This window comes from Hippocampus zosterae, chromosome 15, assembly GCF_025434085.1.
Source record: "Hippocampus zosterae strain Florida chromosome 15, ASM2543408v3, whole genome shotgun sequence".
In the NCBI taxonomy this organism is placed as follows: Eukaryota; Metazoa; Chordata; class Actinopteri; order Syngnathiformes; family Syngnathidae; genus Hippocampus; species Hippocampus zosterae.
In genome coordinates this window covers 7,866,900-7,888,357 of record NC_067465.1, presented here as the reverse complement: position 1 = coordinate 7,888,357, position 21,458 = coordinate 7,866,900, and the positions used below count along the sequence as shown (strand labels likewise).

The 21,458-nt window shown below is 43.7% G+C and overlaps 1 protein-coding gene and 1 long non-coding RNA gene across 9 annotated transcripts in view; one reads left to right on the top strand and one right to left on the bottom strand.

The window, feature by feature from the left end:
- LOC127616583 (receptor-type tyrosine-protein phosphatase mu-like) overlaps window positions 1-21,458 on the top strand; it is a 136,523-nt gene that overhangs the window by 7,869 nt on the left and 107,196 nt on the right. The gene's annotated exons all lie outside the window — the stretch shown is intronic.
- On the bottom strand, window positions 1,848-9,773 carry LOC127616642 (uncharacterized). Its single transcript, XR_007967144.1, has 3 exons — window positions 9,653-9,773; window positions 5,137-5,374; window positions 1,848-3,878 (listed from the first exon to the last, which is right to left on the bottom strand). It is a non-coding gene; the product is annotated as an uncharacterized LOC127616642 (long non-coding RNA).

Genomic DNA, 21,458 nt, shown 5'->3' with positions numbered 1-21,458 from the left:
CAAAGGCCATACTTTCAGAACATCATCGCCTTTATATCAACATGTTATCATACTTTGCTATTTATCGTCAAAAGCTAAGAGAGACATGTATAGAAAACCCGCTTGCGCAACAAAATGTACAACACGCAGCGATGTCTGTGAAAATGGTTTGTGATGTTCCGATAAAGCAACCACAGTAATTCCACGGCAAAGTGGACAGACAGCGGTAAGTTGTCGAATGCTGTGTGCATAAGTCCCCCACCCTTGAACGGCTCAATAACGGCACAGTTCCAAACCATCTCTGGCACAATTTTATCAGGAGCAACTGCAGTCAAGCCTGAAGGGCAAAACTGAAACACCCCCCAAAATCTTGGAGAGTGTCAGAAGAGTTGAAGCTGTTTTATCTGCAAAGGAGGGACTCCATGCTATTGCTTCCGGCGTGTCACGCAGCTTGTGCGGCCTACTATGTGGCTCAATAATTGCATATGAGTAGTGTATATATGGATACAGATGAATACTATTTTTTTATGTTGCTAACCGTCTTGTGTCCTAATAAGGAGTGCCTCAAGGCTCTACCCTAGAGCTATGGCTGTTCTTACTACTACTGAAGTGTTTTTTTTTTACTTTCGAGTTTAATTGGTTCTGTCATTAATCTCGTAACTCAATTTACTTGCAAAATTGCACATTGAAATGAATTAAAATGCCATTAGTGTATATATCGTATTGTTTGTGTTGATACCTTTGTTGCATTCTAAATAAGGAATGCTTCACGGCTGCGCCCTTGGGCTATTGCTGTTCTGATTACTACAACACTGGTAGCTCGGGCTGAGCAACGAATGGAAATTGAACTGTGATTTTGATTTTGGCTTCTCACGGTCATAAAAATATTATACTTGAAGGGAAATAATTCATGTGCTGAAATATTGATTGAGCGATAATCTAAAATAATATGGGAAATAAACCACGTGGAAAACATCGTTATCTATGTAATGAAGAAACAGAAGCTTCGTACCTATGATTGCCATGATCGGTTTTTGGCTCAATCCCGAATTACAAAGCGCAGGGAGAGGCAACGCTGAATGAAAGGCAACCTTCTTGATTACACGTTAGCCTGATGTCACATTCGTTTGAGAGCAGTTATTTGAATCCCCGAATGCTGCTTTCATCATGCTGGTGGTCAACGCCGGCAGTGTCAAGTTAATTTTTTGTCAGCCTGGCTGAGTACAACAAGGCGATGCCAAAAACGCCAACACTCCCTCACTTGCCTTGAACGCTCACTGCGTCGGCGACCAACAGCTGCGCGGCCAAACAATAACCAGGGAAGGATGAGGTTTGCCCCAGTGCTGCGCTCCCGGCCTGTAATCACGCAGCGAAATTATAGGGCCACGGAGTGATGTGACGTGCGGAGTGAGCGGGGAGGGACTAAAAGAAACGAGCATAAAAAAAAAAAAAGAGTTGAAAATGTTTGTCGACGGAACGTGCATCTGCGTAAACAAAAACGAAAAGGGTCCAAAATGTGACCTCACGTAGTTCTTTTGCTATTCAGGCGTGAATTTGCATAGTCTTGGTTTGTGTACTTGTTTGATCTTTTTATTCAACATGCTTTATGTATTTTTGCCATGATTGATTTACCTTTTTTTTTTTTTACTTAATGTGTTTAACATTATTATTGTTTCACTGTATTATGGTATACATTTTTACATTCATCCCATTTTTAAATTTTTATTTGATAGTATTCGTTTTTGTTTTTATACATGTTTACTTGTTATATATTTTTTAAATTATTTCTAGTTTTGAGACATTTTAATTTAATGTCTTGTGTTCATGCACGTTGCCTCCAGGCTTAACTTTGTTTTGCTAGATATCAGATATCAGAACTGAATGAACCAGTTAAACTAGCCATTTGAGAGTGCCATCATTTTTTTTTTGTCTTGGTACTCTCCAAAAACCTAAAGTGTTTTGAAGTCGCTTATGAATATTTTTTTTTCTCCCTCTATTTAACCTGCCGCCGGAGGCTCGGCTTGACTCGAATGTAAATATATCTTTTCCTTTCCTCATCCAAGTCTTTGAGCGAGTCCCTGGGCTAACCACGTAATACTTATTGCCATTCCTCGTCGATCTTAATGTGGAATTAGTCATAATAGGATTCCAGCTGGAGGTAGGCAACCGAATCTACTCAAAGAGGCCGGGGACACGAGAGGCTGGATTTGTATCCTAACCCCCCCAATGTTTGGAGATGGTTTTACATTTTACAGTATATGCCAATAACTTGATGATATTCGATTGTATTGGAGAAGGTGGCAAGCACAGCTTTGCAAGAGGCGGCTTGACTTTTGATGTTTTCAGGCTTGGATAATTGTTGTTTTTTTTCCTCGCTTTGACCAATTCCACTTTGTCACCCACCTTTTGGCCTGTTTTTGACCGGCGTGGAGTCTTTACATTTGGTGGATTGTGATCCTCCTTCCTCCCTTCTTGTCATTCTATAAATGAACTTGATCAGGTTTAATTTACTGGTAAGAGGTCCAGACTGCTGGTCTGGTTATCACCCAGATCAATCTCCAGCGCCAGGGTGGCGCCAATTAGCCAGGCCCGTCCGTGCTTTCACCGAGGCCTCCAAGTCGCCACCGCTTTCTGTCGCAACCAAGATAATAAGCCGACATGTTGTCACTAACCACTGCTGCTTGTACATGCTGAGGTGCAAACAATGTGTCAGTGTTCCAATGTCTTTCGGACTAATAATTACAGGAAGCGAAAGAAGAAAAAAAAACAGTGAAAAATCTGCCGTTTTCATGTAAGGTAAATGCCAAGGCAGCCTTGAGCGTTAGAAACTCCATGGCAACCGTCAGAACGTTGCGCCAGGTGCCGGACGGCAACTGTTTGTGCCTAATGATGTCAACCTAAAGCTTGATTTAAAAATGTCCTGTAGTGCACGTTCGTGAGGGGAATACATCAAGTGCAATTCAGTTAAAAAGTCACTTATACATTGGTAATGAATGATCTCCGCCGAGGAGGTTGTTAACATTGTTAAGGGAGAGTTTGCCATGTTAAAATTGCTAGCAAGATTTGGAACGTAGCCTCACTTCCCTATCCCTCACCTCTCGAGTCTCTGACCAAAGACGTTCCCTCACTTACCCGCATGAGCGCAATTCTTAAAAATGGCTGTCCATCGTGGCTTGTCAGAACGAATGGTGAATGTGCAAAGTCATGGACAAATAGTCTCCGAGAACCCATATACAGCTTCTACAAAATGGCAGCGCTATCAATACTAAGATAGCATTAGCACTGGAATCAAGCTAGTATTGGCCCACGTGGCTCACGTGACTTATTTGTAATGCAGTGTCACTAAAACAATAAGTGTTACGAGTTTTATTTTTGTAATTTTTTTGGGTAAATAATTTCGGCCATGTTTATTTTCTTGGACTGGGAAGTTCAACACACTACTTTTAGCTACCTATAACCGACGTACTTATTTTCCGAGACTGGAATATATTTCATTCCTTGCCGTTGTGTGTTTTTGGCTAAGCTTGTTTGGCCCTTAAGATCCTGCCTGGTCACCCACGTCGCATCCAAGCATACACTGCCCCGCTCCGACTTGCGTTTACATCAAGTGAGGTTCATTCAAGTGGCTCAGTGTGTGCGTTTATGATCCTCGCCTGCTCTACATGCACACATGAAAGAAGGTACAAGACATTTCCATACCAGATTAAGTGCGAGTGCTTAATTAGAGACGCAGTCAATAGTGACAACAAGAAAATATGTGAGTTTTCTCATCCGCGAGATGAAACGTGGAGGTGGAACGCCGCTTCCCGACAAGGAGGCGGGCTCTGTTTGTCGAGGTTGAGCGGCACTTTTTTAATTGGATGTAATCCCCAAAGGTGGCCCGGCGAGTCCCGCGGCACCTGACTCAAAAAAAAAAAAAAGGATTAGGATTAGCCTTATTAATTATTACTTTTTGGGTTAATGCATTCATGCGCATTCATTGCCAGGGAGATAATGAGATGTTTCACTTTGAAGGCCAGCCCCGCTAGTTCAAATGTCCATTTTAGCACCCCTGTGAGTGATGACTAATGTTGACGCTTTGCCTATTCTCTGCTAAAGAGCGAACCGCATTTATGACAATTCGGCAATTTTCCTGAAGATGTGTCAAAAGGCTTCATACGCGTCAGGAAGATTACAGGCAATTTGGCCACACCAAAAGGGGTCTGCGGTTTCTTTGTCACTGTCCAAATCGTTGTCGGCAGGGTGGGAGTTCATTGTGAATGGGATGGTCCTTCTAAAACTGGATTTTATGACGCATGTTTCAAGTGACAGAATTCTGATGGGGAATCAAGACTCTACCAGATCTGGAGAAAAATATCTGCAATGAATCAGAGTTTAAAGTCAAATTTCAAGGAAGGGGTTGAAATCGGGATCTCAAGCCTCAGTTGCGGGGGTTATAGTTTGAAATTAGGGTTTGGATTTCAAGTCACAATAATTGGTTCAAACAAGGGGTATTGTTTCAAATTGGATTTACAAGACAGGGTTAGGGTTAAGGTTTTAAAACGAGGTTAGGGTTTTGAACGAGGATTAGGGTTTCCATATGGGAAGGTATTGTTTCAAATTCGGGTTGCAAAAATTGATTTGGAAGCCAAAGCGCGGGTTAAATTTTTACCAAATTAGACTTTCAAGTCAGGCTTATGAATTAAGATTTTCACATAAGAGGTGAAGTTTCAAGCCTCGGTAGAGGTTACCAGTAGGAAGAGGGTTTAAAATTACACCATCATGCTCAGATTATAGCTTCAAAGAAGGGATTCAAGACAGGGTTAGGACATGTTTCAAACAGGGTTTAGGTTTTTGAGTAAAATGTTTCAAGACACGGTTGAAGATTCAAGGTAGGGTTTCAAGCTGTGTTTAGCGTAACCAGGTTGGGCTAGGGTTTCAAAAAAGGGTTAAGGTTTCAAGCCAGGGTTAGGTGTTCAAAATAAGTTTTTCAAGCCCAGAACAGGGTTTGCAATAGGGGTACGGTTTGACATTAGATTTGTAGCAGATTAGTGCAAAATAGGGATTCAAATCAGGGGTAGGGATTCAAGCCAGGGGATGGGTTGAACTTGACTTTGAAATGGGCAAATGTGTAAAGTGACAGTATGGATATATGAAACAGCCAATGATGTGATATACCTTGGAATCATTCACTTGCCAGCTGTGGTGGCAAAGTTTCTTATCCAGTGGGCGGAGCTGACATTTCCTCTGATATTTCATTTTTTCGGTGTTGCTCATCTGGATCGACGACATCTTCCGTGGCTTATCACTAACTTTCATTGCTCCGTTTTACTCCGTCACGCCTTGTAAGGTTCGCCCTCCAACGCGGAGAGCCGCGGAGTCGCTCGGCCATGCGTGCTTGATGTTTCTTCAAAACCTGCGGGGAGACAGACATGCGTTGACATTGCTGCCGTTAGCTTGCAAGGCCGCATGCCAAGCTGCTGCCAGCCACGCGCTTATTAAGGTCTCACCCCACTTGCTCCACTTCTGTCTATCCCAAACTCCGGAAGGGACTTGGTGTTTGTTTTCAATTACAGTTCAAGTATGGCTCCAGGTTTAAAACTCAGGGTTTTGAGTCGGGGATCATATTTTAAATGGATATTTACGGACGAGGTTTGTGCTTCGAATTAGGGTGGTGAATACGGGTTAGGGTTTCAAATTAAGGATTAAAAGGAGGTTTTCATGTTTAGATTTTGGTTTCAAATCAGGATTAAGGTTTTAAACTTCAGGCCAGCGTTGGGCTTTTAGGTTCCCAGAGGTTAGCATTGCTGATTTAAATTTGAAAAATCCAGTCTAGCGAATGCACAAAGAAAATTTTCGGCTTTACATCTGCTTGAAGGCTTCTCTGTAATATGTTGTGATTTGCTTCTCGCCATCTCGTGTATGGCTCTCATTTTTCAGCCGCAATTTTCTCCGCGCAATCAAAAAACTTAAGAGCAGCGCTCTTGAACACACACCCTCCTTAAATCAGCAATTTCAACACCCAGGCGACAAATCCTGCCGCTAATCAGCTGACCTCACTTTCCATCCGGGGTCCAACATCAGGCCGGCTTCCGCTTCACCGGGCCCCGCGTTGACGCTAACGCCGCCTAATATCGCCAGCCGCACTTTGGGTCATCCAATTTGGACTGAGGATAAATCCATTCGGCACTTTGCGCGCAATCAAACCGGCGGTTTCCGATTGTTTCGAGTGTTTGGCAGAACCAGCGACGCTCAAGTGCGTGTAATTGACAGCACAAAAGACCCTTTAGAGAATTCTGAAGGACTGCTCGTTACTGAAATAGCATACATTACATTCTTGCCGGAAGATACTTGAAGAGTCGACATTTGTTGAAAATTCTAGAAATTTCCCAAACTAGAAAAGGTGCTCGAAATGCAGCTGGAAATACTTTCTTTCGTTGTTGTCATCTGATGGCTTGTTTGTTAAGAAAATAAAAAAATGAATGGGATGAAAAATCCATTGGTCTATTCTAGGGTTTAAATTCACAGTTTCAGGTTTGAAGTTAAGGATTCAAGCCCGGGGTTTTGGTTTCGGCGTTCAGGTTAGGTTTTCGAGCCAGGGTTGAGGTTTCAAGTTCGGGTTTCGTGGTCATGTTTCTGGTTTGAAATCAGGGTTAACCAGTGTTAGTGTTAAAGTGGAGCTGACATGGGCTTCAAGCCATAGAAAATGTTTTACAGTTGGTTTTTGAATCCACAGTTTGGGTTTTGAGTTAGGGTTTCAAATGAGGTGTTTGACCCAGGGTTAGGGTTTAAACTCAAGGTTAGAGTCAGGTTTTTAATTAGGGTTTCAAGCTTGGGGTGTGTGCTTTTCAAAGCCATGTTTTGGGTTTCAGATTCCGGTTTTAAATCAGGTTTTCAGTTTCAAGCCTGGGTTGTGGTTTCAATCTTAGGTTAGGCTTGTAAGCCAAGGTGAGGATTTGGAGTTCGTTTTTAATCAGGCTTAGGGTTTCAGTTAAGGTAAGTTAAGTTCAGATTTCAAACTACGGGTTCATTCCAGATTTTGGGTTTCAAGCAGGATGTCGTAACGGATGAAAAGGTCCAGGACGAAAGATGTCGTAAATGTCTTATGATTTGTTTTGATAGCTGGTCAAGTTGTGGCTGTTTCAGATGGTAAACCTGGTCCATCATTCAAGTTTTACACTGACTCCTTCACATTTTTTGTCATTTCGATAGTTTTGGCTTTTAGAAAAAAGTTAATATTAAAAAAAATGTGAGGGGGTTGTATTCGCTTCCCCGAGTTACTGTGCCGTACATGTGACATCATTTCATATTGTTGTTACCTTAATGTCGACACAGCCTGAGGATATGGCATGATATGGTGTCTCTGCAGGGACGAAATGTCTCCAGAGGAGACCAAAAACTCAGGACGACAATTACCTCACACCGCGCCACCTGCCATTTAGCAACGTTATGCCATTCGTGGGTGACATTTAGTACAATGTGGTGAAGCTGTCAGTAATAACAGTCATATGTGTATGTAAAAAAAAACAAACTGGGGCAGCTTATTTATGATCTCACTATCCGGCTGCCTTTTGCTGGTGTTTCTTGAACATTTTGATAGACCTTTCACAAAGAACAATGACATGGGAAGCCTGAAAATTCTAGCTTTGAAGGATTCCTACCTTCTCTGTTCCGCCTGTGATATTACCGTAGGTCAGGAGTCACCACTTCTGATACAACCTCAAAAGCCAGGAAATTCATGGGCCGTCTTCCCATTTCATGTCTTTTTACTTTCACACACACCAACACAGTTTTATGGCAGTGTCAAAGGGGTACGACGCTCACTTCCTGATTCTCCACCAATAACTAGCCACTCTCCCAACCAGGCATGTGTATGGTGCCTACGGGGTCCCGTGCACCCCCCCCCCCCAACCGCCCACCCCCCTGCCGTCGCGACCACCACCAATTTAATCCCCTCTCCCCTAACAAACAAGAAGGTTTTGTCAGCCACGAGGGCCACCGCATCCCTCACAGTAGCTGCCAGCGGAAGCGCTATTGCTAGCTGCCAAACGCTGCGGGAAAAGAGAGGAAGAGGAACCAATATGCATATTATTCTAATAGCAGCCATCGGTGCCTGGAATCGCGCAACGTGACACCATAATGAATGTGCGGTGCCTCGTAGGGGTCTACATGAAACAGTTTTGCGAACGTCTATGAATAATTCATTGCAGTGCCCGAAGGTGCTGAATCAAGCAAGGCAAGGCTAAGAAAATTAGCAACCAATTAGTGTTTATTTATGACCGCTGTGTGTTTTGCTTTCGTCCCAGTGAGGGAACGTCAAGTTTCAGTTACCTGTGTGACCTTGAGGGTTGGACTCAAATCAGATGTGTGTGTGTGGCGGGGGCGGGGGGGGGGGGGGGTGCGACAATAGTCTAAAAAACATGAGGAATTTCCAAAAAGACCTTTACAATTTTATTTAGAAAGTACATCTTCTTAAATTTGTGTCTTTGTTTATAATCCTTGGATGATATAATAAAGACACGATTCATGTGAAGAAAAAAAGCAGGTTTATTTTAAGATCTTGGCCAATACCGGTATTTGAGGTGCACAAATTCTCAGCAGTGAGGATATTTACTTTGGATCACTCTTCTGGGTTCCTGGCATCTTTGTATTGTGGCGCAAAATGAAGCAAAGGGATTGATAGGTTGGACTGGTATCGATCGATATCAACACATATGCTGGTATCCACCCACTGCAAGATCCTATTCTTGTGAAATTATATATGAACTGTTTTTCAAGATGGACGGCATTTTTTTAGTTCTTTTTTTGCTGCATATGGTCATTTTTACGATAATGCCTCTATATTTTGTCTCAATATTGAAAGCGGGTTACGCACAGTGTGATAGAGTGCCACTTTCAGATGATTTCGAGTGACACTAAGGAGCAGATGTGGGAGTAGGCCAAATATGTGCAAGTCTCAAGTATCAAGTTAACGTTAACCTTTAAGTCACAAAATACTGTTGAAAATATCAGGCGAGTCGAGTCCCCACGAAAGTGGAGTCTGGTCATTACTGTATATGGGTGAAGTCATGAATCAAGTCATCCAACCTAAAACTGCGAGCGTGTTAAAAATGCAAATTTAAACTGCAAACGTGCAAGACTTGTCACGTGTCTTAAATCCAGGTGAAATGGTCTCTTGACTACCAGGTCCACGTTCAGGCGAGTCGTTCATCCATCATTCATCGAAAATTATCGACTGAAGTCTGACACGAGGCAATTCACGTGACTCGAGTCAAGTCATGTGACACCCTCCTCCTAAGGAGTGTTCCACTGATGCTTATATTACTGACTTATTTCTTCCCTTTTGGCGCTCACATATCAATTCACCAGCTGCGAGGATCTTTGTTTAGCTTGGCTGTCCGACATTTTTTTGCGACATGGCATTTTTTATTAATTTTTTTGGTATCATATCAAGGATGGTAGGATATGGCACGACTGTCGGATGATTCACATGACCGCTGCCCGTCACATGCATTAGGCCGCAAATCAATGCGGCTCGACTGTCACATCTTTTGCACGTGACACGGAGGAGACTTTGTTGACGGAGGCAGTCAGTCACTGCTAAACCTTCGTCTCCTTGAAGACTCCCCCCACCCCCCACCCACCCCCGCTCCTTCCCGTCTTCCTCCTCCACCTCGCCCCCGGCTTTTCCTACCCCAGCGCGCTGGCAGCCGGCCCGGATGCATCGGCGGTCGTCACTTGTCAGCGGAACGACGCGACACGTCGCTCCGATTCGCAGCGCGTGTCGTTGAAAGCGAATCTCCCCCTCTCCTTACCGAGGAAACATGGGAATGGGGGTGGGGGGTGAATAGCATGTGACCAGAGATAAAAGAAAATAAACAGAATCATTTGGGCTCTGCCGTTTTACCTCCGTCACGGCAGAAGAAGAAACTTTAGGTTGTCAAGGTCAAAGAAGAACTCGCAAGCTAATTCAATTAAAGACGGGCAAGGGAGCGCTGTGGAAAATGCAGACACTCAGTTGACAGGTGGATAAAGAGGAGAAAAATACGAGATTGGTGAAGATAACTCTGCACCGGCTCCCATTCTTCTTTCCTTTTGTGAAGCTTTGATTTGGAAGGCCATGCTGATGCTGTCTCTGCCCCCCCTCCCCACCACCCCTCCAAAGAAAAAGGCCCAGTTGCACGGTTGCAATAAAGCAGACCGGTTGTGCAGAGGAAGAGATAAGGCAAGCCGGCACATGTCCATTGTCCTCCTCTCATTTCAGGTCACATCATTAAGGTCTCGTCCAGGGCGTTTAAATAAATAAATAAAAAGACAATTCACATGGGAATGAATTGTAGACTAAAGTGTGATATATTCAGGAAGTTGTAGTTCCAGCTCTATTGTCGGCCTATTAACGCAAGAAAATCAGCCCGGAGGGTTTTTTTTTTTTTCCTGAAGTGATTCACCGGGCGGGTGCCTTGGGTACAATCGGGTAACAAAATAACACACGCGATGTGTTTTGCGGTGACATTTAAAATGAAATCTCAATCTTTTGTTTTGAGGAAAGTGGAGTCGTTTGTCCATTCGGACAAGTGCAATGGTTTGAGCAGACTCATTCATTCATTCATCTTCCGAGCCGCTTGATCCTCACTAAGGTCGCGGGGGTTTGAGCAGACTGAATTGTGAAAAAAGACCGATATTTGTGGCTTTGGTTTGCTCGTTTGACATGATGCTAAATGTGAGCCGCGTGTCTCCTAGCCAGAGGCTAAGCTGCACTATTTGTTGACAGACGAGTGGATTAGTGTTTCAAACGGGAGACATTTACACTTTCTGTCCCCTACCTAATATGCGCACCTCCGTACAAGACTGAAAAATCCGAATCTAACTCCAGCCCTTTCACATTTAGGTTATAGCCTTAAAGTGCAATTCTTTTTTTTTTTTTACCCTCAGAATTCTACACTCTAAAACCGGTTTTAAAAAATTTACATTTGAACAAATTGACAAAAAAAAGACTAATGAATAACATTTCCATCTATGTAAAGAGGAATGAGGAAACTGCCATAAGGTGTGCTTGTGGCGTCAAATACAAAAAAAAAGACTTGAGGCTGTAATTGCCGACAAGCTTACATCAACATGAAATCGTATTTTTTGTTCCTCATTTTTATTTTCAAATGATTTTATTTAATGTTGTTGGAATAACAACAAAATGCTGTGAATGCTTTCTGGATGCTCTCAATGTACCGGTACAGGTAGTTGGAGTTTCCTCAGCAGCTGCTAGAATGACACGCAGGTTACTTTATTTCTTTTCTTTCCGCAAAAATCCTAGAAAATTCAAATATTTACCAGGGCACCATTTTGTATCGTGTAAAATGCTCGTGTTAAAAGGCTTAACTAAAAAAAAAAAAAAAAAAAAAAAAAAAAAAAAGACCTTCAACCATTTGGCGGCCCGCTGCCAGGCCTCACGCAATTGTTGCAACACTCCTGTCAACCTGACAAATTGCTTCGGATTCCTCGAGCGGCGCGTTTAAAACCGTCTTGCAAAAAAAAAAAGAGCAAAGATACTATTTTTTGCCGTCATCTTGTTTCTTTTTCTTTTTTTAAAATCTGAGCGACTGTTAAATTTGCCGACTTGTTGTTGTCTTGTGTCTCCTTACATGTTACGGAGAAGACGTGATCGTGTCGGGAGCGTTGAATCACACCGATATCGTGTCGTCTCTTTTAGCCCGGCTGCCGTCACGAGTCGTCGCGGTTTGTTCCGTCACACGCCCGTCTAAGTGGCTCTGTCGTGGTGCTAGCCAGTAATTGGCCACGGGTCCGATTGCCCTAAAGCATGTGTGGTGCTAGTGCATGTCAGCAAGGAAGGAACTGAAGTTTAATAATATTTACAGGGCGCCTGTGTGAGCGAGAGAGGACGCATTCTCACACTTTGTTTGTGAAAGCTCAAAGTGGGATTCCAAGGATATACGTGGACGGTATCGCCGATCCCAATACTGATATGACTTGACTCGATACCGATGCCCTCATTTATTATACTGTGCAGATACCGACACTTTCTAGTTTTTCATTTGTTGCAACTAATAGAATTATCAGAACCTTATGTTTTTTTGGGGGGGGGGGGGGTCATCCAAGTAGGATAGCTACAAGGCCAACGCTGATACTAACACTTAATTTTTTTAAAAATTTGATTTAAGGCGGATTCATCATCAAAGTGATAAATGTGAATGAATTTTCATGACTGTTTTCGAGTTTCCAGTTCAAGTAAAAATGCCTTGCGACAGTCTGATCATTACTTTTCAATAATGGTTAATGCATCATCAAATTGCTAACTCTGAATGAACGTTCAAGTGTTTTTATGATCCAATGCCGACAAAATATGAGGCTAGTATCGCCAATGTCAATACTTTACAATAATGGAGGATGCGTCATCAAATTCTATGATCGCAGTTCAATTTTAAGCAGATAGAGGGACCATTTTTTTTCTGTTCGGGGCACTTTTTATGAATTCAGAACGATCGATCGTCTAGTTGTTTATCGTGATCCGATACCAACTGAATCCGAGGACATTATAACTGATACCAGTATTTTTTTAAATTAATTGTTTTCACCATGATACATTAAAACATTTAGTCCAATGATGAGATACAACATGAATCATGTCAATGCTCGAGTGGATAATTTGGTGTGTTTACACTGTGTTTTATATTGACGTTATTCATGTCCTTGATGTTGTGATATATGACAGCGGCAAACGCCGAGGGTGTGAAAGAGCACTTTGGCAGCTCTCCCTCATTCCGTGATTGATTCGCCGCCTTTGGCCAAACTGATAGAAGCCCAAACGGCCTCCAAGACGGCCAAGCAGGAGCTCTCGGAGTGACGCCTGGCCGGATTTCCTCAAATGTATGATTATTATTCGTGGCATGACCTTTGCAGCTGCGTTTTCTCCGCCGACATGAAGGATTAGATTTGACAGACGCAAGGCTGCCCACAAGCACCGGGAATCAATTCCGATGTGAATTTTTGTGTCGTCGTAGCGATAGGCAACAGGGATTTCTTTTGATTGTATTTGTGATCAATCAATAGAGTTATGGGGTGTCACTGTTGCGTGAAACACCTGTACCACCAGTTTGTTGTCCACCATTTATGTCAAATAATTGCCTTCTTCAAAATGACGTTTGTCTCTTTTGTAACCGTTATCAGCTCAGTTCACGCAGCGAAATTAAAAGCCCAGCTTATTTGAACTCTGTCGCGGGTGTGGCGCACAGATGTTGTCAATGAGGATCAAAGGCGATTTGCCGTCCCACTAAGACGATTCCCATCCCACTTGTCACTCACAAGGACCAATGTTGTGTGCGTACGTTTTAAATTCGAACTCTGTTGCTAAATCAAAGCAGTAGCACCTATCGAAAAGCAAATTATAACCGCAAAGTAAAATATTTGTTTCGTTAAAAAAAATCCCTGGGTCGAGTATAAAATGTGAGCTTATGTTATGTAGAGATCACCTTTCACATTTTTGTTGACTCTGACATGTGGTGGCTCCACAACGTTGTTCACGCCCATATGCAAATTTAAACTCTGTTGCTAATCAAAACAGGAGCCCCTAACAAGGCAACGAAAACAAAGTTCGCAGATTTAATGTGTAACATGTGGTGACTCCGCAATGTTATGTTTGCTTTAAATTTGGCGATAGTTTTTTTTTCAACCACGCAGTAAATCAAACCGGTCTATGATGTGCGAGGGTTTGAAAAGACACTTAAAAGAGAAAATAGGTCACCACCCGTTGAACAATAATTGCATTAAAAAATTAATACTATTAATGCGATTCGGGGAATTCTGTTCTTCGGCGTGATTTATTCATGCCGCTTGACTGTCTGAGAGGTCTTAATTGTGCTTTGCTACGTTGTCAGGGAACGGGTAGAGAGAGTTTGAAGCTGTTGTCAAGAGTTGAGCACAGTGACTCCATTTGAAAGGGCGCCTCGCGCTTCCAATGTTGAACCCATGAAGACGAAGGCTCCAGATGATTTATGGCACTTTAGCGCGAGAAACAAAAAGCATGTTTGAGGTGGGCAGGTGAGTACGCTAAGACGGCGGTTCTTGAGAGCGCTCTCTCGTCGGGATTGAAATCTTCTCAGCTGCATCTGCCAAGGCGACGTCATTTCCTACCCTTTGACCCAAGCTGGCACCTGTCTGGGCATGTGTTGACTCTGCAGCCCAATCGGGATAAAATCGAAAAAGCCTTTTATTTGTCTGGCAATGGGGTCAATTCTGGTCTTACAAAGTGACATTACTCATGGATGATATGAAAGAATCCCACATCCCAAAATATCTACAGTAAAAATTCTAACTATTTACAGGTGAATGCGAACAACAGCCAAGTGTAGTCAGCAGGGTTCTCTGTCGCACAAAAAGTCTACGTGTCGATAAATCGTTGGTCAACAATGACATAAAAACAAGCAGTACTTTTAGGAGTGGAGCAATGCATAAAGTACTTAAATTTTTTTTGAAGTCAACAAAATGACGATGGTCGCGTCGACTTTGAATCAATGACATTTATATTTTCTTCAGTCAACTTGCCGTGCGCACCTTGAAACGAAAACTGGCTCACTCATAATTAGGGTGAACACCGATGCGAGGTATTGATATCGGGCCGATATCAGTTTTATTTTAAGGTATCGAATTCTTGTGGTTGCCCACCGCTGATACTTGAGACCCCAAAATTTCTGATGTTGAGTAAATCCTTCTCAGCTGTAGTTAGCGCTATCTGTGGCAGTCCCGAATCAGGTGTGTGAGAGGAGGGAAACATCTAAAACGCATGCAGCTTTCGCAAGGTTGGATTTCGGAGGATTTTTGGACAATTTTAAATGAAGCATGGTCTGAAGTCTAAAATTTTAATTGATTATCAAAAATGACTATCGATGAATTCGATAATCGAGGAGCTGTCGGTTAACTGTTGCAGAATTCTACACTGTAGCTTAGCTTGTGATGTTTGAAGATGTGGAGGTGAGCTAAAGATATGTAATGGAATGAAACCAGTCAAATTTACATTCGGCATCAGCGTGACAATAAACATGAATAAATAATGAACACGCAGTTGTTTGCAAGCTATTGAGGACAGCGTTGGGTGTAAAGTCAATTAAAGACGATAACCGAGGCCACAAATGGAGATTGTTGGAATTTCTGGTGTTTCCAGATGATCATACGATAACCCAGATTCTCCCCTCAAGAGAAATTGTTTCCACCATTCTTGTCGTTTTCTAATTAGCCTCGCCGTTTCGACTTCTTTGACTTTCAACCTTGAATCTTTCGCCCCCCTCACCCCCCTTCACTCTGCTACATAACTATTAGCGATTGTTCCGCTAAACAAAAGAATCGTCTTGTTTATTCGCCGTGATCAAACGTGGTAATTCTTTCCTTTTTGCTTGAACTCCTCCCTCTGGACTAATTTACGCTATTGTTACCATCTTGTCTGACAAATTAGACTGCGAATGACACAGAAAAGGAAGAGGGGAAAAGGCAGGGGGGGGGGTGAGATAGCGAAGCTACTGATAGCAACGTTAGCATTTCACCGTTTGTAGCGCAGCTCGGGCAGAATTCAAAGGAGTGTTGATTAAGTGGAGCTTGGGAGTGTTGAGGTGCCTTACACTGAAGGGTCATTGACTTTCGGGTCTGGATGTTTTTGTCAATCGGGGGGCGGAGGAGGTGTCGGGGAGTTAAGGGGTGCGGGGGGTTGGGGGGATTTAGCACAGAGCTCTTTCTTCTTCCGTCTTCTTGAAATCTCCCACTCCGGGATCTATTATTCACCAGAAACCAGTTTCCTTTCTCTCCTACTTCTCCTTCTTTTTCTTTTTCCTCCCCAGCATTGATTGACGCCGGGCTGCACCTGGATCAAATGTGAAAGTGGAGGAAGTTTCGGTGACTCGCAGCCTCGGAGTATTGAGTTTAGCGCTGTTGGGAATCGATGCCGCAGGCTACTTTGGGTGTAAAGCATCTCCGTGTCCGCATTCGGCGGACAGCAGGACATTCTCACGTGATTGGCTAGATGCGTTTGTACCAATAGGTCCAATAGGCTTCCTGATCGTGGCGACGATTCTTTTAACCACAGTGTTGGGCAATTTACCTCCAAAATGTAATTATCAGATATGTTATGAGAGACTAGGCAAGGTTGCTTTTTATATACGGCCGTACCACTACTTAGGTTTTAATTGGTTCTGGAAGAAATTTCTGAACAGAAAATTGTGTAAGTAGAGACGCGTTTTCCATGTAAATGCCCTAATCCGTTCCAAGCCCCCAAAATTCAGATGTAAATGTTTTATAAAGCATAAAAATGCATCAAAATATGTAACAAATACATGTTACAATTAGATTATTGCACAATAAATGAGAGTTGTGCATCATGTAAAAAACAAGGAATAACTTTGAACTGCGTCCTTATCGGGGTTTTTTTTCCATCTTTAGTCCATATTCTCTCTCAGAAGTGTTTTGTAAAGAACTGATCCAAGGACGTTTGCTTTTGTCGGCTTTTAACAATCCTTTGAAAATGTCCAAGGCAAACTTCAGCATAATGAGCGATCGCCCGACTGGTGAACACTTTTTCACATTTCCGTAAAACTATCGGAATGCCTCACGGCCCGAGGAATGCATGACAAGGACACTGCATAGACGCATACGGTGGACGGAATGTGGGGCAAATGCTAGGTAATAGCCAATGGCAGAGCAGCTATAAGTATGTCGCGTTTAGGAAACTCGGAGCTGCTACGAGACATTCGTAAGTAGAGGTTTTATATATATACTAGCTCATCAGCTAGTTCCTGCGGAAGGCTGGTAAGGTGGGCCTTCGGCCCACAAAAGTGTTGTTGCTTGGTTCAACTTTTTGTTCATCTTCATTGCTTATCGCGAAAATAAAGAGATGTTTAGCTCTACTAAATAACTAACAATTTCATTGCAATGCTTGTGGGTAGACAACATTTTTTTGCTAAGATGCCCGCGCGATCGTAGTGAGCCACTGCCTGAGCGGCGCAGTGGCGGCGCGCATCGGCGCGGTGAAGTAGGTACGTTTTGAAAAGGGACAGACGGAAGGACAGACCGCGTGCGGGACGACGCGCAATATATATATATATAGATATCTGTTTTTTCATCCACATTTGGATGAGGCTGCAGGCATCAAATCAAAACCCTCTTTTTCCCCCCCGAGGAGCAGAAAATATGTTGATCAGCGCACTTGAGTCTTCATGGCAAATGTCATTGCCGCAAGACCTCCCTTAAAGACCTCTGCCAATTCTGCCAATTACCGGCCTTCCAACCTGCCACGGAAAGCGGCCGGCCGGCTCTGCCCGTCGGCCCAATCCACCTCCAAGTCGACACTTGTTTTAACAAACATCTCGCCTGCTGCCGGTGGCCCCCGAAGACCGAGAGCGAAAGGCAATCTCGGGTAATTTAAAACCAATGTCGACTATCTGCCTCTACCGCGGCCGGCGTCGGAGCTGCGGAATCCTGCAGCTTAAGCCCCTGAGGGACTGATAGGCCTTTTCACTCCGGCCCTATTTCACTTATCTATTGGCAGCTCCTGCCAAGAGTCATCTCTGCACTGAATCGCATGTATATATATTATCTGTTTGGGGACTTTGAACTGCGGGGAGGGGGATTTAGACAATCAATCTCAATATCATTATCAATCACGTCTCGCTTTTCGCCGCATCGATTCGCCGTGGAAATAAAGAAGACGGCAGTGAACATTTCCACGGGTAATCTGCCGAGCTAAGCGGCCGGCTTGTCGGCGGCGTTTTTTTGTGAAAATAAAGCGATCGGCGCGGCGGAATGTTTTGAGACCTCTTTGAAAAAAAAAAAACACCCAAAAAAATGCAGCGGTTGAAATTCATGCTTGTGAAGGAAGCCCTTCAGCATCGTGTTGTGCACGTCAAAATCGCTGCAATCAACTTGATGAATGCACTTTGCAGTCGCGCAACACATCACACGCAGCCTTCAACGGCAGCCGACAATGACAGGCAGCCTTCGACTCGGATACGCACACATTTTGACGGATGACATTTTTTTTTTTGGAACCCCCCCCACCAGTGAACTATCAAGAAAGCGCTTCAAATTCATCTCCACTCCATACCAATTAAGACAAATATAGTGTTTCGGTGACGACTATTTTCATCGTGAGATATTTCTTGGAGGCCTGCGGTGGTAATTGCAGATATGATGCTAATTAGTTTTACCTGGAGTTCCACGTTGAGTGACGGCTCGTCGTGGTTTTGAAAAAAAAAAGTTAGCATATCAAATGCGAAGCGATCAGATCGAATCTGTTTGAACGCACGACAACGGGCTGCCATGCATGACTTGGCAGTTTGACAACGGCTTTTTTTCCTTGTGTCCGACCAGCATCTTTCTTTTTGTTTAGTTTTGTCTTTTGCAGACAAATATTGAACATCCGCTACAATTTTTTTTTAAAACAAAATCTAAAGCCAAAACACATGGGAGGATAGATTTTGATATCGCAACAGAGAAGGTACTAGTAATGCCCATGATGTTGTTTTTTTTTTTAATGTGTCATAACTTTCAATAATCTTGTTCGAGAAGATATTAATCGACATCCAGGATTTAGCATGGTGGTTTAAAAAAACAACAAACTCTTAGCTACAAAGCGGCACAATCATTTTAGGTTGCACATGTACAATATTCGCACACATGCAAATTAAAAAAAAAAAAAGAAATAAAAAAAATCCATCATTGAAATGTCTTTCATGTTTGTCCTCTTTGTAGCAAGCCGCAGCACAGCGCCAAACTTTCAGGGCAAAAAAAAAAAAAAAAAGTCGACTTTTTCTTACAGGTGCTGGAACAAAAGATCCTTTTAAGTTTGACTTGGGGGGGTAAAAATCTTTAGGAGAAATTGGCGGCGGCGCGCAGGGGTTGACGTATTGATTGTGGCCTCTGGCTCCGTCCGGGGAGAAAGATGGATAGATTTCTTTGAAATGTACTCAGTGTTAGAATATAAAGACTGCTGCGCGTTGTCGCGCGGGTATAAATTTGTTTTGCGGAACATCCAGCGGGAGCTGCCGTTTTCTGCCGGGTGCGCAACGGAGACGACATCAACCGCCCGGTTGGGGGATGTGGCATTCCGATCGCATTGATTGATGTCTTCATTTGCATGCGGCGCGTCTCCAGGCCCCCCCGTTTTCACTGATGGATTGGGGCCGCCGGAAAGCTTGCGTCATTTCCAGGTGACACGATTCAGAAAGACAGATCAATAAAGAAGCAGCTCTGGTAAATTTCTCAATACAGACCAGAAACCATACCTATCAAAATCATTGCCAATAATTTGATTGTTTGCCATGAATATTTGTGTGGTATGCTCTCATTAATGGCTAACGGGGGGCAAAGCGCATTTGAAAATCAGTTGCGAAGCAAAACGGCAGCATCTAACCCAGGGGTGCCCATTACGTCGATCGCGATCGACCGGTAGATCGATAAGCGGTAACGGGTCGATCGCCGGAGGTTGGTTGATCGAAAAGTCGATCTTCGGTCCAAAAACTTTGGGCACCCCTGATCTAACCCTTTCATGCATCCTGTAAGCTGACGACATGATAAGCCGTCCACTGTAGTGACCGTTGTGCCTGAAAGGGATGAAGTATTTCATTGTTCTTATTTTTGACCGACCACCATGGCGACATTCGCCTGACGAGAGAACCGCAGTACGACTGTATATTATTTCATCTCACAAAAGAGATAAAGTCTGATGAAGCGACGTTTTCTTATATGCACGGCCAGTGAATCATTCATAGCCCGCAACTGTCGGTGATGTCCTTTGAAGGCAACGAGCGACACCTTTCTGATTCATTATTAAATGCGATGAGTTTATTTCAAAAGAACCCCCACCCTCCACCCCAACCCGTCAAACTTAACCGCTTTGGTGCGTATTCTTTTTGATGACTTTTACCCCCCCACCCCCACCCTCCATCTCAACCTAGTCTTTCCCCGCCGAGTCGGAATACATTTCACTGCTGGCCGACGCCATCGATTTCGAATATCAACCTTAACCGATAAAAGCCACCTCTTTTGAAGGCGGTCGTGCTGTGAGAGGACGGTGGGAGGCCTGGGGAGACGCAGGGAGGGGTGGAGGCGAGGGGATCTTGGAAATATCGAGTGCAAATATTGATGGAAGCCAGCCAGTGGCAGTGAAGCTGCGGCCAAGGAACCGCGCAAATGCCCTCCCGCTTGCAGCTTGGCATCGCATACATTTGTATTTATTTGAAACACTGAGTATGATGTGCGGCCCGGTAGTCCAGTGGTTAGCACGTCGGCTTCACAGTGCAGAGGTACCGGGTTCGATTCCAGCTCCGGCCTCCCTGTGTGGAGTTTGCATGTTCTCCCCGGGCCTGCGTGGGTTTTCTCCGGGTGCTCCGGTTTCCTCCCACATTCCAAAAACATGCGTGGCAGGCTGATTGGACGCTCTATTAAACACTCCAAATTGTCCCTAGGTGTGAGTGTGAGTGCGGATGGTTGTTCGTTTCTGTGTGCCCTGCGATTGGCTGGCAACCGATTCAGGGTGTCCCCCCCCGCCTACTCCCCGAAGACAGCTGGGATAGGCTCCAGCACCCCCTGCGACCCTCGTGAGGATCAAGCGGCTCGGAAGATGAATGAATGAATGAGTATGATGTACATGCCCTTTTGTTAATCGATAAGGACTGAAATTTTGTCAGGGTGTTGGAGGGGAAATTCGTAATGTCCATGGTGAATTTTGTTGTCTGGATTTGACATTTCTCGAAATAATTGCTTTGATTTTGATCAAAATTTCCGTCGATGTGTCAGGGGACATTTTGGTGGTGATTTTTTTTTCTTAAATGAAATAAAGGAAGTTGGGAAAGGTATTAACCCTTTCATTGAATTTTGCAAACTTTTTCCGAGTGATGTTTCACGGACTTTGAATTTTGTCAAATTTTTCTACTGCACCGCTGTGTTGCACCAGTCGGTAAATTTCGCCGGTTCATCATTCTCCAAGTCAACACCCCGTAGAATTATGGGAAATGCTTTGTTGTTAGCATTTGACCCACGGGTATGTTCAAACATATTTGCAAGTTTGCCAGTCAAAATTTTTTACTGCATGTTCCGCACTTTCGGAACTACTTGCCAACATGCGCCGCAAAACATCATGTACCAAAGGTCGTTTTGGTTTTTCGGGGTAGCGATGGTTCGGGTGAGAGCCGAATATCCCTTCTGTTGGCGTTTTCCGTCAGTCCGCCAGCCAAACAGGAGTCCGTCAGTGACAGACTGACGGACCTTCTGTCACGATTGAATGCTCACCACCGATAATATCCATGTCGGTTTTTTTTCGTTGGTTTTTTTTTCCCATTCTGTTTTTTGGCAAGGTTGGGGGGAGGGGGGTTATGTTTTTGTTGCTGTTTTTTTTTTACTGGTTTTCTCAACATGACCGTTCCTGAAATACTGATTTCATATATTTCTTTTGGGAGCAAGCTAACAACACCCAACTAAAGTTAGCTTGCACAAAGTCAGCCCTTTGCTTT